We start from the raw sequence: 14,751 nt of genomic DNA on the forward strand, positions 1-14,751 counted from the left end.
AAGATATTATGGGACTAGAATAGAGATATGCCCAGGGTCTTGGTTGGGTGCATGGTGCACTTGTGCATGGGACACGTCATATTACACACTGTTGCATATTACCCAAGGTCTTGATGGGTGAATGTAAACAAAAAAGCATAGACCAGCGACATAGGTCGCACCCAAAGACGTAGCCCGCGCGCAACAATATAGGCCAGCGACATAGGTCACGTCCGATGGCATATGCTAGCGACATAGGAAACTGTGTGCTGCGTACATGGGTTCTTGGGTTGACAACATACATACAACCACTCTGTGCAAAAATCAAAAGAATGTATGACGCGGAAGATGAAGCCATGCTTCTTTGTTTACATTGACCCATCAAGACCTTGGATAATATGCAACAGTGTGCCATGCGCCGTGTACCATGCACAAGTGCACCATGCGCCGGACTAAGACCCAGTGCCTTTAAAGGACATTCCACACAAAAAAAAAATGAATCTAATTAGACTACAAGAAATAACTTAACATTTTTTTTTTTGTTGAAATTTGAAATCTGATCTCTTGTGATTTTGTTCTACATTGTTGATCACTAGACCAAGAAGAAGCTCAATTTTCTTTTTTTTTCTATTTTTCTCAACTATATATACATTCTAAACATCCTAATTATTTGTGGAAATTGTTTTTTCGCTTATATCTTTTTTGTGATGATTATTTAGTGAAGACGTTACCTGAAAACAAGAGGGAGTAAAATTCATAAATAGCCACTTTCAGACTCTCTCATGGTGTTGCACTTGTAGAAATTGAAATCCCAGAACACTTGCTATTTTCAAAGACATAATCGAAAAGTGGGCAATGAACATTATCTCTTACATAAAGAGATGGTAAGACGTGAGATTTGACCCCATCTAACTTGGATATATACAATCTCTAAATCAAGGGGAAAATAACTGTGTAATTACATCGCATTCCACTCGGACAAAAAATATTGAGAAGCATGACATTATACCACTCGAACAAATTAAGGCTATGATAGCAACTTATCAACCATCCAGGCTATAGGAACTGTTGAAAAGAATGTCCATTTCTAAGTGCACAGCATTTTGATTTCTATGCATCAGTATTATGGTTTTCTTCATCTTCTACGTTGGTCCCGATAGGGTCCTTCCTCCTCCTGGTCCTTGAATAAGCCTAGGAAAGCAAGAAACCCGAAAAAGAAGAAGCTACCTTTCCAATGGCCTCCACCACCCCCACCTCCACCTCCGCCTCCGCCTCCATCATCATCACGAGGGGCAAATCCACTCCCACCATCATCTAGTTCATCAGGAGATTTCTCCTTTCCTGCATTCAGCCTAGACATATCAGCATTCAAATGATACTTTACACTGGATCTTTATAAAGTGCAAAAGTAGCTGTTAATTTTTTGTTGATACACCTTGCTGAAAACATTGGTTAAGTAGACCTGAACTGATTCTATGATCTTTTTACAGCAGCAGGATGACGCGCAGACGCTACTAACCAGAGGTATAGCAGTGAAAACAACTAATAGCTTGTCTGGTCAAGTTTCTAAAATCAGCTTATCAGGAAAAATGTTTTTTTCAAAAGTGTTCAAAAAAATACTTTTGGTCAGAAGCAGTTTGTGCCTCGCTAATCAATTTGAAAAGAACTTTTGAGCAGCAATTAGTGTTCAGCCAAGCTTTTAAAAAGTGTTTTTCAAAAAAATACTTTTTGGGAGAAGCTACTTTATTCAGATTTCCAAAACAGTTTCTGCTTCTACTCAAAAACACTTTTTCTTCTCCTAAAAGCTTGGCCAAACACCTCGTCATGCCTTTGCCTCTAATTAGCGGAAAAGATAAGCACACAAAATACCTCTTCCAATATAGAAGATTCTCTTGCCTTCCAATATAGAAGTTTCTCTTGCCAGTTGGGAACCCGATGATGAATGAGGTAAAAGAGAACCAGTAAATGAGCCATTGCATAAACCAGCCACAAAAAGAGAAGTGGGTGTGGAACCATTGCAAGATTCAGCCTGCACTGCCAAATTTTGTTGACTAGCAGAAACTCTATTGGCAGATATTTTTGAGTTTAGCTCTTCCATCCGAGATGTAAACTCGTCCATTTGCTCTATGTAAACTCGTCCATTCGCTCACTCAGAGTGGAAATTTGTTCTGAAAGTTGAGAAACAACTAAGAAACAGCTCCCTTTAAAAGGCAATTCTTGTGTGATTGAGACAGAAAAGGAACAAAAAGGTAATGCAAGTTTGAAATATTATAAAGAGTTCAGCATAAGTAGGAGGTACTGCTAGAAAAATGACATCTCTTGTAAGCTAAGCAGGGAAGCAGAAAACGAAAAACAGCATACATATAGCTGGACAAACATGTTAGAACAAAGGGAACAGCATTCACGTTTCTTGTTCTTGCTAAATTGGAAGCTAATGTATAACATAAAAAAGTAGAATATTTGGCTCCAATGTGAAATACTCATTGTATTTAGAGTATCTCCGGTGCGCACTAACGTTATTCCAGTCCTCTTTGCAGGTAAAGATTCCAGCACCAAGTTCTCCATATCGACAAATCAACCTACCTTTTTGGCAAAACGAATGGGTTATTGTAACCAACTAGTATACGTACCCGCGCGATGCGCGGACCGTTTTAAAGAAAAAAGGAGCAGAGAAATATAATATAAACATATGTATATGAACTACGTGTGACATATTTCAGATTTTATATTCTCATTTTTTTTTTGAGACCAATCTTATTACAGACTAATATTTTCTATGGTATATGTAGCTACTACTGCTTAATTACAGACAATTTCTTTAGACAGTATACAATCTTTTATACTCCAGAGGCTAATATCACAATAAGATGATGCAATACAAACTTGACGATTATTGTGGACGTACTCTGAAAATAAAGGAATTGAATTAAAAGCGACTATTGTGGATGGACTCCAAACATGTCTTTAATAATATTTTTTCCTTTTTCTTTTTTGCACTTCGTTTTTTTATTGTGAACCTTCTATAAAACACATTGCCTCCAAGCTAATGAGACCGAAACCAAAACAAAGTATAGAACGTGATTAAAAAAAAACAGAAAAAGAAGGTCACTGTTAAGCATCTCAGAGATGATATGCACCATAAACATGCATATACGAAGGGCGATGACTTCCAATTCTCTTGCAGCCGCCATTGATTCGTAGTAATTATCTAGCCATAGAAGCTTTACACAATAGATTATTATCAAACTAATTATTCATTATTCCATACACGTACACATAGTTAAAGGAAGTAAAAAGTTTAGAAATTTACAATGATACATGACGATACTGGTGAGCGATTAAACATGGTAGAAGTGATGACATCCAATTACTGTAATTTTGAAGTGGTAATATATCTGTGACTCTGCACAAATAGATAATAATGTACAAATGGTTTTGTCCTTCAAGTGCAAATTACTACTTTCATGAAATTTTTGTTTCATAGAGTCTTAGTATATTCTACCATTTTTATTTGATTCCCTTTCTATCAATAGAACAATGTGTATTGTTAATATAATTTTTATAGTTAAGTTATATTTTTGAAGGACACGAAAAGAAAAAAAAAATATAAGATTTATTCCCAATTTCAGAAACGTTACCATGTAATAATTGATTTTGGAGCCTCCCTTTTGTGTAAATCTTGCAAAAGCAAATGTCAAGTTCTCCATATCCAAATCTAGCATAGCTGCAAGAATTTGTGTAAATCTTGCAAAAGCAAATGCCGATTTCTTCTGCTTCCTCGTGATGCCTGAGAAAAAATAACAAAAGTTAGACATGCATTTTATGGTTCTTTTAGAAAAGATTTATGTTCAGGTCTGTCTTATCCAATATCACTAACATTATCACACATAAAATATTTTAGATAAATTTTTATCCTTCAACTTTAGAAACATCTCAAATTCAAATAAATTTAAGTTTTTTATATCATTAATGCAATAAATTCATTCAGATAAACAAAGTTTAAAAGTTGATATTGAAAAAAAAAAAACTATGCTTTATCGATATTATTATTCATTCTTTACACCTGTACCAGATGCTCTATCAAAGATTGTATGCCGCCAGTAAAGTTCCATCCTAGCAAACTATAGACACAACATCAACAATAGATAAGTGAATAAATAAAATAATACCACATTAATTCATAAAGTATATATATAAAAAATTTAAAGTTACTTATATCGAAAGAAGCTCTCTTTTCATTCATCCAATTAAACGACTCATAAAATGGATTCAATTACTTGAGATAATTAACCACATCAAGACCCTCCGTGTTTTCTATAATTTAACAGCTAGAGCTATTATTAATTAAGTATAAATATTTTAAAGATGTGTTTATGTTCTTCAACCAAACAGGAAACCACTTAAATCAAAATAACCAAAATAAATTATAGATGATATAATAAAGCTCAACTTTGGAGTTGAAAAAAATATAATTATCCTTAATTACATACAACACAGTCATATGGCAATTATGAATATTGCACAGAGAAAGAAAGGTTAAAAAAATTATTTTTCAATTAACGGTAACAATTTATTTTTCAAAATTTCAAAGGAAAAAAAAAAAAGAATTCATCACCACTGCTTCACTGGGAAAGGAAATCAAGCTCTTTAAAATTTCAGCCATAAAGCACAGTTTAAAATATTTGATCTTTGTAAGCCTCTCCTTCTGTTCAGCCTGCCGATACCATATTTCCTAGCATTCAGTCAACTCCTGCAACTGATTTCTTATTTAATTTCATCATTTCTATAATCTAGTGACTGGCAAATGCCTAAAATATCAAAATGCATTGGTGGTAAAGATCATATAAACAACTTAAACTTTCAAAATAACAATGCCTACCTAATACCTATAGATCAGACACTGCAAGGACAAAAAATTTCATCACATTATACACAAAATCAGATTGTACCTGAGTCTGCAAAAGGATTGTTGACGCACGAAATCAACACTCAAAAAATCTGAAACAAAAAAAAAATGAATTTTGTTTTTAGCAATATCCGAAAGTGCTAATGTGCTTGTGTATTTGAAGGTGTCGATGCCTTTAATTGTGGTGTAGTGCAAAAAAAATGGACGTGGACATGCATCCCCAAATCCATGCTCATCTCGGAGGTTCATAAGAACACTCTTGTGAGGAAGAAAAAAAAAGAGATTCAACAGTGGATTCGCTTCATTCACCCATAAATTAAACATCGTGCATCTATAATTTTATTAAAATATGTGTCAAAAGTTACTAACCAACTTACCATACAGAGAGGGATGCAGACTGTTTACTTCGGTACAAGCAAAATTAATCTAGCCTTACATTAGTAAAATTGTGATTATTGTTGTAGTTCGACTCCTTTCTCAGGCAATTGTGCAGTTACTAACATGTGGTAACTGGTGACACTCCTTTTTTTATTTTTATTTTTTTATACAAAAAAAAAGTATTTGTCCCTATTAGAAAAAAGGGGACGTAGGGCGTTTTGATGCATGAAGTGGAGTTAGTGGGGAATTGTCCACTAATCCATCGTGCAGCACCTAACTTCCCTCGTATGAAGGAAGAACTGCCTCGTTTTCTTTAGATATCCTTTTTTGTGTATTTTAAGTTTCTTCAAAGTTAAATTCAAATTCAAAAGTATTAACTAAATAACTAATTTTTGTCCTAAACTAACACATAACATTTTCCTACGCTGCCACTTGTCAAAATCCTAAACCAAACTATCATTTTTTTAATAATATATAGATTATAAGATTTATAGGCTTGAATAAAGCCCCTTCCCAATGTTTATTGGTTAAAACAAAGCAAATATGCTTTTTATACATATATATATATATATATATATATAAACAACTGTAAATCATAAAAAAAGACTCTTGCTGTTCTGCATGGACTAAAAAGGGATCCATCATGGCAGATGTTTTCAGCCACCAGTCCCCGCGGTCGCCAGGATATCATCATTTGGCTTGATTTTTCAAAGTTATAAAGTCAACTTACTTTGCTGATTCTGCAAACAAGGAGATCCAAGTGTGTGTTTCTTTAACTCCTACATCGAGGACTCATTTCATTCTGCTGAACAGACTTTCAGCAGAATTCTATCGATCACTGAACATACAAGTAAAGGCAAATCTTTCCAAAGGCTATGTTGGTTTGATTTACACCATTCTAATATAAGGGAATATATAAATGGTCAAAAGATTTGACAGCCTGTAATTGTGTTCAAGGGCGTGGTTATGAGTCATGATGGTAGTGGCTAAGAGCCCGTTTGGATTGGCTTATAAGTTAGCTTATAAGCTGTTTTCAGCTTTTTTGAGTGTTTGACTGGCAGCTTAAAGTCATTTTGTGCTTAAAATAAGCTCAAAAAAATAATTGGGCCCATTTGACTTAGCTTATCTAAAGCAGCTTATAAGCTGTTGCCAAAAAAAATAAGTTAGACTACCCCAATTTTTTTTTTTTAGCTTATAAGCTGCAAACAGCTTATAGGCATAAGCTCATCCAAACAGGCTCTAAGAGGAACGAGCAGGAAAGGGTGATGATATACTTAAAGTGTCAATACCATCAATTGAGAATCAGGTAATGGTTTAAGATTTAGGGTTTAGGGTTTTATTCTCAAAATAAAAGAAAATAAATTAATGGTGTTAAAAAATGATCTATCTTGAATTAAAATATTATATTAGGGCTAAACTTGTGCAATTTATGTCGAACAAATGCCCCGAATAGGAAAACATTTTCTAAGAGAAATTTCAGACAACACCGAACAGAGGAAAAAATTGGAAATCAGTTCACGAACCAAAAATAACTTAACTATGTTGCCAGAATTGTGGAGACATCAAATTCTAACAAAAAATTGAACCTATTTTTCCGAATAATTACCTGATTAGCCACTGGCGCTGGAGAATCAGGGGTTCTCCCATCATATCTTCTACTATTAACCGCAAGTTTTGTCAGCTTGGACAGGTGTTTTTCTCGTTGTGTTGAGTATGACTGTGAGATACCGCTGCCAATAGTTACAGGCGAACAGACGATGATTTTTTCAGCACAGCAATAAGTAGGTGATGATTGCAAAAATAAAAACATCCAAATAATGGTCCAATACATATAGAATACTTGCAGCATTAGATAACAATTTAGCCTATGACCTACCGATTTAGAAACTTTGTTCTCCTATCTGCCGAGGTTCGGGACAAAGCTTCCCTAGGGCTTGAGACCAAATTATCTTCTATGCTTAGCTTTGTCTTCAGATCAGCTGGCAATGCCTGCATGGTCTGTAATACTGAAAACCAGGAACATTGGAAAAATTGGTATATAATTAGAATTTATGGTACCATAACATCGTTTAAAAGCTTCTCCAGCTGAATTTGTTCGATGTAAGTGCGAGGAATATATGAACCATCCAAACCCAGAGAGTCAGCAACATATTTTACATGTAAGCGATCTCTTCCTTGCACCTTCATAAGCAAAAAAGCGTAAATAATAATTGTAATTAGTTTCTCAGGCTAAACAATGCCAGAATTGAGAAAGAGGAAGCTCTTTCTAACAGACTTTTCTGTGTTCCTCAGGTCTTCAGCAAAAGGGAAAATAAAAAATTAACCAACATACTCATCAGAAAATAGCTCCGTAAAATTCTTCATTAATATTTGTTAAACTTCTTCAACTGAAGTTTTAGGGAACTCGTTCTTTCCCCTTTACTTCATTTTTCAGCATGCTTCCACGTTTATAATATGTTAAATCAAAAAAAGACTGAGGTAAACACTTGAATGATAGTGATGAGAAAGCATGGTATCCAAACTGGATATTTCTCCTAAATACAATCCTTACAATTGTCTCAACCCCAAAAACCAAAGTCGCATCCAGTAGATTAATAAAATTAACCCAAATTCTCGAAACAAGGGATAGATAAAAAGACAAAAGAAATTCTCATTTGCAAATCATGATTCAAAAAAAGATAAAAGCAATTTAGTAATTTGTGATTGTCATACCTGAACATAGTGACGATTAAGTTGCTCCAACCAATCTGCTTTTGTCACGATCCGACTAGGAGCCGTGACGGGTATCCGGGGCTAACCACCGAGTACCACTCATTTCCTTATTCGTCATAGTATTATAAACTTCTTTACCATTCATAAACTCAGAATAATAAGACAATCATTTATCATTTGAAAACATAATTGATTTTATATACATACACCCTTCGGCTATCAAAATAATAACATATACACCATAGTAGCATCGTGAGCCCATATTACCCACACGTACGTATCTACTGTAACACCCCGCATCTTGGAACTAAGTTTAAGCTCATATCATTAGAGTTCTAGTGGAAACACTGAAGGTTTAAACGTTTTGCGAAAATGGTTGATAGGCCTATTTTGGGCAGCGGTAACTCCTTAATTGGTTTGGAATTTGGGAAAGTTCCCTCAATGAAAGTTGTAGTATGTAGAAATACCTTTCTACCGATATAAGAACCAAGCCAATCAGAGATCGGAGCAAGGAGATATGATCGTCTCAATATGGCTAATAGTAAGGCACTTGAAATCCTATAGAATCGGCTAGATTTTCGATACGTCTTCCTTCCAGTCAAATTTCGTGAAAATCCGTTGGGAATTTGAGAAAACTTCCTTAACTAAAGTTGTATCCCTTTAAAATATATTTTGAATGGTATATTATGGGGGTAAAACGGACATATGTACAAAGAGTTATGCCCATTTTACTAAAGCCTGTCTTCGCTGGAAATTCTGCCCGTGTTACGGTGGACGTTACGGGCCATAACACGTGTTACGGGACCGTAACAGTGAACCGTAAAGTCCCAAAAATTTCCAGAACCTCACTGGAATTTTTCACTAAGGTACGGTCCCAAGTTACGATCCGTCCTACGTGATATCGGGCCGTAACATGGGGCGTCCTTTGGTCCGTAAGTACGTTTCGGGTCATTTGACTTCGAGAGGCCATAACCCTATCATTAATTGGGAATTCGGGAAAACTCAAAGAATGAAAGTTGTAGATAATTGAAATACCTTTCCAACCATAGGTCATGGGCCCACAGGTGACATCAGAATAGGGATATATGAATGTTTTAAGACAAAAAGGTCCCAACCCGATTTCAAGTCGGGTCAAACCCATTTCCCCTTGGTATTTAAGGGAAATGCTCAACCCTAGCAGCCCCATTTTCTCATATTTTCAGATTTTAGAGATAGAGAGGGAGAGAGAAGAGAGTTAGAGATTGAAAGTAGAGAATCGATCAAGTTGAAGGCCCCGAATCCCGAGGCTCGTGAAGGATAAAGTGTAGTACAAGTTATTGTTGTCATTCTAAGCTAAAAATCAAACTTGGGGATGTTGTTTTCGTGGTGACTACTCATAAAAGGTAATGTTTCTACTCCCTAATCATTTATAGTTGTGAATTGATGAATTCTTGAGAGAATAATAAATGGATTTGATAAAAAGAATTATATGAACAATGTTAGAGTTTTTGGATTGTTGACTTGGGATTGTTGTATTCATATAGGTGATGAAGAATGATGTTAGTTACATCTAATTGAGATTGTAGAATCATCTAGAAGTAATAGAATGGGGATTGGGTGAAGAAAACACCATTAATGAAGGTTGTGGAGCTTCATGCCCACCAAGTATTTGATAAAATGCTTAGATGATCAAAGCATGGATATTGTTGCTAAATAGAACCCCTATGACTTGTATTGCTATAGATTAAAGTTGAAGGGATTGGAAGACATTGTGATACGCTCAAAAGCAAGAAGTCAAGGTATGTAGAACTTCCATTCACATGTGGGAATCTCTACGTTCTTCCCCATGCTCCGTTTCTTGATATTCATGAAGTTCAAATCCTAGGGCATTAAACCCAACATATTGGTAGCCCGTATTTATGTATTTATGTACATGAATTTTGTATCTATATTCGTTGTTGTATTCCTAATCTTCCATTACGGTTATTAGGAACCCTAATGTAACACCCCTCATCTCGGAGCTGAGTTAAGCTTAAATCATTAAAGTTCTAGTGAGTTCATAGGCCTACTTCGGGCAGTGATAAATCCTTGATCCGTTATGAATATGGAAGCACTTCCTTGATGGAAGTTGTAGCCCTATTAAATAGCTTTCCAACGATATATTATGGGGATTAAACGGACATCTGTGCAAAGAGTTGTGCCCATTTGACTGAAGCCTGTAAGCTGGAAAATCTGTCTATGTTACGGTGACGAGATACGGCCCGTCCTTCACGTTACGGGCCGTACCTTGTGTTACGGACCGTAACAGTGAGCCGTAACACAGACGAAATTTCCAGAACCTCACTGGAAATTTCGTTCACGATACGGTCCCAAGATACGGTCCGTTCCTTACGTTACGGGTCGTACCTTGTGTTACGGACCGTAACAGTGGACCGTAACATGGGGAAAATTTCCAGAAACTTTCTGGAAAATTTCAACAAGGTACGACGCCAAGTTACGGTCCGTACCTTGTGTTACGGGACCGTAACATGGGCGTATCTTGGTCCGCAATTAAGTTTCGGGTCACCTGACTTCGGGAGGCCATAACCCCATCGTAAGTTGAGAATTTGGGAAAACTCAAAGAATGAAAGTTGTAGATAATTGAAATACCTTTCCAACCATAGGTTGTGGATTCACAGACGACATCAGGATAGGGAGATATGGACGTTTTAAGACAGGACAGTCCCGACCCGTTTTCAAGTTGGGTCAACCCATTTTCCCCTTGGTATATATAGAAAATAAAACCCTAGCAGCCTCCATTTCCCTCAAATTTCAGATTTTTAGAGAGAGGAAGTGAGAGAGAGGAGAGCTAGAGAGAGAAAGTAGGAAATCAACCAATTTTAAGGCCCCAAATCCCAAAGTTCGTGAAGGATAAATTGTAGTACAAGTTGTGGTCGTCATTTTGAGCTAAAGATCAGACTTGGGGGTGTTGATTTCGTGGTGACTACCCAAAAGGTAATATTTCTACTCCCTATTCATTTGTAGTTGTGAATTGATGAATTTTTGGGAGAATAATAATTGGGTTTGATAGAGAGAATTATATGAACTATGCTAGAGTTGTTGGATTGTTGACTTGAGATTGTTGTATTCATATGGATGATGAAGAATGATGTTAATTACATCTAATTGAGATTGTAGAATTAGCTAGAATTAATAGAATGGGGATTGAGTGAAGAAAACACCATTAATGAGGGTTATAGAGCTTCATGCCCACTAAGTGTTTGATAAAATGCTTAGATGAACAAAACATGGATATTGTTGCTAATATAGAATCCCTATGGCTTGTATTGCTATAGATTGAAGTTGAAGGGATTGAAGGACATTGTGATACGCTCAAAAGCGGGAAGTTAAGGTATGTGGAACTTCCATCCACATGTGGGAATCCCTACGTTCTTCCCCATGATTCGTTTCGTAAAATATATGAAGTTCAAATCTTAGGGCATTAAACCCAACATATTGGTAGCCCGTAATTATGTATGTATGTACAAGAATTTGTATCTATGTTCGTTATTGTATTCCTAATCTTCCATTACGGATATTAGGAATCCTAGCTAAATCCATGAATCATGAATTCTTCCTCATGTGTTCTCATTATGTTTATATGAAACTTTATGATTTCATCCAGCAAGTTACAAGCATGTTTTCAAGTCAAGTATATATATATGATTATGAACTATTGTTATTACTCATGCATCAAAAACATGTTTTGCAAGACTATGACAAGTTAGCTTATGAAACTATATTTACAAGTTATAATTTATGAAAATCATGTACAAGTAAGTTATGATTCATGAAAACCATGTACAAGCAAGTTATGATCATGAATACCATGTACAGGCAAGTTGCGATTCATGATATACCATGGGCAGCAAGTGCCACTATTTTTCATGTTCATGTTTTGGGAGTTGCATTAATTACCGAGGAGGGCTTCAGATAGCCTGAAACTACGTAGCCACCGTAGGATGAGGATCGCTCCACCCATGTCCCGGACGATCTCTCATAATGACTGGATCCTTTCATATTTTATTAAATCTCATGTTCCCTGGCAAGGACTGAGTGTTCTGCTGGCGGGACGCAAGCACCAAACCATGGATTGGTTATAAGTTATTGCTCTCCCTACTTATGATATTTTTACCATGTTTTTATATGTATATGTATGCACTCATGTTCATGTCCAGGTTTGCAGTTTCAGTTCTCATCATGTTATTCCATGTCCCATGTTATTTCTTTCAGTTGCTTTACATACCAGTACATTCAATGTGCTGACGTCCCCTTTTTATTGGCCGGGGGCCTGTATTTCACGATGCAGGTACGAACTTACAGGACGACGCCTCTGCTCATTAGGATCTGCACGTACCAGCTTATTGGTGAGCCCCATCTCATTCGGGGTTTAGTTAACTTTTGTTTATGATTAGTTATGCATCTGAGGCATGCTGGGGGCCTTGTCCCAGGAAGTATGTTTTCCAGACAGACTCATGATAGAGGTTTCATAGACTAGACAAGTCGGTTATGTTATGTCAGACATTTGGAGTCGTATAACCATTTTGGTTCACTCATGTTTAAACAAGTATTTTATGAAGTATTGTGACTTACCATGTTTTATAAAGTCTCATCATGCATTCACGTTATATTCCGCTTATGTTATGTATTATGATGATTCAGCAAGCCATGTGGTTCGATCGGTCACATGCAGTTAGGCACCGAGTGCCGTGTTACGTCCAGGCCATGGTTCGGGGCGTGACACCTAACTTGATCCATGAATCATGAGTTCTTCCTCATGTGTTCTCATTATGTTCATATGAAGCTTTATGATTTGATTTTGCAAGTTACAAGCATGTTTTCAAGTCAATTATATATATATGATTATGAACTATCTTATTACTCATGAATCAAGAACATGTTTGCAAGACTATGACAAGTTATCTTATGAAACCATGTTTACAAGTAATTTCGTGAAATCATGATTTCAAGTCAAGTACAAGTTAATTCACGAAATCACGGGCTTCTTAGCCAATTATATGATGTTCATGTTTTTGGGAGTTGCACGAATTACCGAGAAGGCTCAGATAGCCTGAAACTATGTAGCCACCATAGGATAAGGATCGCTCCGCCCAGATAGGAAGATACCTTAATTTTACACTGAATGGATCCATCAGGCACGTTATCACCTTATACTCTGGCAAGGTATGAGGGCTCTGCTGGTCCGGCGAGGTACCAGACTCCACGTACACCCGTGGTGATATCACATGTCGGTCTATGAAATGCTCTCCCTACTTATCATGTTTTACTGATGATATATATATATATATATATATATATATATATATATATATATATATATATATATGTACTCATGCACAAGCTCATGTTCATGTCCAAGTTTTCAGTTTCAGTCATATCATGTTATTCCATGTCCCATATTGTTCTTTCGGTTACTTTACATACCAGTACATTCAATGTGCTGAAGTTCCCTTTTATTGCCCGGGGGCCTGCATTTCACGATGCAGGTACGGATTTACAGGACAACGCTTCTGCTCTTTAGGATTTGCACGAGCTTAATGGTGAGCCCCATCTCATTCGGGGTTTAGACATTGTATTTCTTTATTTAGTTTTGCATCTAAAGGTATGCTTGGGGCCTTGTCCCAGTAAGTATATTTTCCAGTCAGACTCATGATAGAGGTTTCATAGACTAGACAAGTCAGTTATGTCATGTCAGACATTTGGAGTCGTATAGCCTTTTGGCTCATTCATGTTATTTCCGCACTCATGTTTAAACAAGTATTTTATTAAGTATTATGACTTACTACGTTTTATAAAGGTTCATCATGCATTCATGTTATATTCCGCTTATGTTACGTATCATGATGATTCAGCAAGCCATGTGGTTCGCTCGGTCACATGCAGACAGGCACCGAGTGCCGTGTTACGTCCAGGCCATGGTTCGGGGCGTGACATCTACGAGCCTTTACTAAAGCACTAGACATAGGTACGGGACAATACCCCGTCGTGCCCAAAATACATATATATCTATATACACACAAAAGTATAAACCCGATTAGCACCTCTGGAATAATGGAGTGCTCCTGAAAATCTGTTGATAGCTTCTATAGGTCTGCGCCGTCTCCCTGTCTACCTGTGGGCATGAACACAGCGTCCAAAGAAAACGGACGTCAGTACGAATGTTGTACTGAGTATGTAAGGCATGAAAGGAATAAACATGACAGAGAGATCATAAGTCATAAAGTGAAGGCAAAACCTGCGCGACCTTTTAGGATGAATACATTTCATACATATATCACATATACATAATCGTCGTACATGAATCATCATAGCGTATACATCATCATGTCATACACTTCATCATCATAATATCGTATCTACTCATACACATAAAACATTATCCATATTCGGCCGCGTAAGCCTCGACCATATTCGTATTCGGACACGTAGTGTCTCGACAGTGTCACATGCACAATATCCGTATTCGGCCACGTAGTGGCTCGACAGTATCCGTATTCAGCCACATAGTGGCTCGACAGTATTACATTCATATCTTCCGTATTTGGCCACGTAGTGGCTCGACCATATCACATACATCATAACAAGGATCATTGTATCTCATCATTATCATTGTCATCACATACATCTTATAAGTGTATCGTAACCTTTCATTAATTCACATATTTAAATTCAAAGTCAATCTATGAAAATCACATCATATTCGTAGCACGAATTTCGTATAAGTATCATATGATAGT

Source organism: Lycium barbarum, chromosome 9 (genome assembly GCF_019175385.1).
Source record: "Lycium barbarum isolate Lr01 chromosome 9, ASM1917538v2, whole genome shotgun sequence".
In the NCBI taxonomy this organism is placed as follows: Eukaryota; Viridiplantae; Streptophyta; class Magnoliopsida; order Solanales; family Solanaceae; genus Lycium; species Lycium barbarum.